This window comes from Limulus polyphemus, unplaced genomic scaffold (assembly GCF_000517525.1).
Source record: "Limulus polyphemus unplaced genomic scaffold, Limulus_polyphemus-2.1.2 Scaffold78057, whole genome shotgun sequence".
NCBI lineage: Eukaryota > Metazoa > Arthropoda > Merostomata > Xiphosura > Limulidae > Limulus > Limulus polyphemus.
The window spans coordinates 1-3,679 of NW_013743653.1; the positions used below are offsets into that span (position 1 = coordinate 1).

Consider the following 3,679-nt stretch of genomic DNA (forward strand, 5'->3'; position numbering starts at 1 on the left):
ACTTAAAAATCCTTTAAATAACCATTCCAGCTCAACCAACCAGCAGAGCTAGAAGTAAAGGGTAAGAAGTTCGTTATTTACCTGACAATCCTTTAAATAACCCATCCGGTTCAACCAACCAGCAGAGCTAGAAGTAAAGGGTAAGAAGTTCGTTATTTACCTGTACACTAGTTACTTAACAATCCTTTAAATAACTCTTCCGGCTCAACCAACCAGCAGAGCTGGAAGTAAAGGGTAAGAAGTTCGTTATTTACCTGTACACTAATTACCTGATAATCCTTTAAATAACCCTTCCGGCTCAACCAACCAGCAGAGCTAGAAGTAAAGGATAAGAAATTCTATACTTACCTGTACACTAAAACTACAAACATAATTACTTAACATTCTTTTAAATGAATCTGATTAAAACTTCAAATATTGGGTTCAGCGTTGAAGATTTTATGAAATATTGAAAAGTTAGGGACATTTTTGTTTACTTGTTGAATTTCATACAAAGTTGCTCAAGCGCTATCTGCACTAGCCATCCCTAATTTAGAAGTGATAGACTAGAGGGAAGGCAGGTAGTCAACAACATCACTAACCATCCCTAATTTAGAAGTGACAGACTAGAGGGAAGGCAGGTAGTCAACAACATCACTAACCATCCCTAATTTAGAAGTGACAGACTAGAGGGAAGGCAGGTAGTCAACATCATCCATTTCACCTCTTGGGTACTCTAATCGAATAGTGGGATTGATAGTCACATTATAACGTCCCCAGAGCTAACGGAGGGATTCGAACCCACGACCAGCACCCTAAGCACTATGCCAGGCCTTAGGAAAGTGAGAGCTGTAGGGTGTTGTGAATGCGTATATTAAAGAGTACTGAGATCAAGTGAACAAATAACTTAAGAAAACAAGAATCTTGTTGGTGGATCAAACTAAGTGTAACCGTTGGTGATCTACCCGGCATGATAGCCATTAGGAAGAATATTGAGTTGAATTAAAATTAGTTGTCATATATTCCCCTCACAGGGTACTTTATAATAATAATAAACACATTATGTTAATGATAAATCTAGTATTACCTTGCCATTAAATTCTACATCATCTTCAATATCCTCCTCACTTTCACTGACGTCCAGATCTTTGGCTTCTACCAGAGAGATCTTCCGAACAGTAGGGGAGCTGAAGATACTGCTTGTGAGCGACGCCTGGCGGCTACAGGATGAATGAATGGTAAATGGAATAGCTTCACGAAAGGTTTGGGAAGATGAGGAGAAGCACTTGATGGAATTTTGGGGGCTTAATGTCTTAACAGGCTGCAAGGTGTTTGGTTTCACCCCAAGGGTGGGTGGCTTACCGTTGCACTGACGAACGTGATTAATGGTTTCACTGTTTAAAAAGCAATTGAAAAAAATATAGTTATGTAACTTTATAAACCACCACAGAAAAGTTTATTTAAACTTTTAAACTTGACAGAGACTTTTAAACCATCTCCAAAACTCCTTTTAAATTGAACGAGTTTTCACGATACGTTAATTTATTTTTCAAACCTCTCGTGATTTTAAAAAGACAAACAGCCAGGAAAAACAAATAATTTAAGTTGTTTTCAGAAGAATTTCCCTAAGATATATTACCATATGTTAAATATAAATATATAAAATAATCAAACATCAAATGTTTTACTTTATTTATTATTCTTGTATATTTGACCACAGTTTTTCTAACATGTATAATATGCTCATCCCAACTAATATACCCAAGTACTTTATTGTATAAGATCTCCCAATTTTTACTCCATCCATATATATATATATATTGCATATCTTATTTGCTGATGACACAATAATTAAATATCATACTAATAATTTAAATTTATTAGACGAAACAGTTTATTTGTTGACAAGTAAAATATTAGGCTTAATGATGATTGAATCTTGATAAGACTAAATTAATCTTGTATAATAAAATTATATATATATAAAAATATTTTATTTCTTATGTACGTCTAACTTATAATTATTCTGCGTCTGACGACAATTACGTCCTCTATTGAGATACTCCTAAAATAAAGGAGACTTTAATATTCCAGATATGAGAAAATGTGTAATATATCTAATAAGTCGAATATTTTAAATGACAGACTTTTTTCACAAACTAAAAAATAGATTCGTGTCTAATAAAAGACAACAGGGGTTTGGTAAAATTCTAAATTGAATCAGTTCAATATTAACACGAAGTCCGAAACTAATTTCAACAAAACTGAATGCGTGACCGACAATTTTGAAACCTTTAAAACACAAAATAGTTTAGGCTACACAAAAAACAAATTAACAGTTGCTTGCTCGAAAAAGAGATAGAATAATTCATTTACTATTTCAGTAAATTTTTATAATTTTTTTCACATTCTAGTTAAACAACAGAAAGGTTTTTCAATATACCTTTTCGACGTAGCTTTAGCGACACGAATGTCAAAAACGTGGCCATTATAATAATATGCAAGTGACGAAAAACGAAACTTTTTTTACTTTCCTCATTGACGAAGCAAAACGAGCTACTAGATTGCACTTTGAATAAGTTAGGTTCACATCGACCGTGGTGAAAACCTGCTGAATGTAACAACAGTACTCTGCACGAACTACAGTTTGTTACTATCGAAAAGTTTGACGTTCCCTAGAAAACAGGAACAGTATTGTTAAAACACGTGTTTACTTCAGCTTTCATTGTTCGCATGAAACAATGCCTCGTTAAGTTGCTGTGTGTTTTTGATAGAAAATAACAATAATGATGCTGTCGAATTTGTTAGAAGGCTGTGGAGCATGTTTACACAAACAACACCCAAAGGAATATGTAGGACTTACCTTTGTATCTGAAACAAGGACCTGTTCCTAGTAAATCCTCTCTCCGCAACAGAACATGTTGCCTTGTCTTCGGGAAGCTGTTCCGTCAGGGAAAGATTGCACTGAGAGCCAATGTCCGTTTCCTAAAAGAAACGTCACGGATCACAGTAACACCAGGAAAACACCAACAAGCTAACGTCACGGATCACAGTAACACCAGGAAAACATCAACAAGCTAACGTCACGAATCACAGTAACACCAGGAAAACATCAACAAGCTAACGTCACGAATCACAGTAACACCAGGAAAACACCAACAAGCTAACGTCACGTATCACAGTAATACCAGGAAAACACCAACAAGCTAACGTCACGTATCACAGTAATACCAGGAAAACATCAACAAGCTAACGTCACGTATCACAGCAATACCAGGAAAACATCAACAAGCTAACGTCACGTATCACAGTAATACCAGGAAAACACCAACAAGCTAACGTCACGTATCACAGTAATACCAGGAAAACACCAACAAGCTAACGTCACGTATCACAGTAATACCAGGAAAACACCAACAAGCTAACGTCACGGATCACAGTAACACCAGGAAAACATCAACAAGCTAACGTCACGGATCACAGCAATACCAGGAAAACATCAACAAGCTACCGTCACGTATCACAGCAATACCAGGAAAACATCAACAAGCTACCGTCACGTATCACAGCAATACCAGGAAAACACCAACAAGCTAACGTCACGGATCACAGTAATACCAAGAAAACATCAACAAGCTAACGTCACGGATCACAGTAATACCAGGAAAACATCAACAAGCTAACGTCACGTATCACAGCA

At 36.1% G+C, this 3,679-nt stretch overlaps 1 long non-coding RNA gene across 1 annotated transcript; it reads right to left on the minus strand.

The window, feature by feature from the left end:
* Positions 1-278: 278 nt before the first annotated feature.
* Positions 279-3,673, minus strand: LOC111084526. The gene is made up of 3 exons (XR_002609604.1): positions 2,843-3,673; positions 1,067-1,373; positions 279-315 (listed from the first exon to the last, which is right to left on the minus strand). It is a non-coding gene; the product is annotated as an uncharacterized LOC111084526 (long non-coding RNA).
* Between the last annotated feature and the right edge of the window lie 6 nt (positions 3,674-3,679).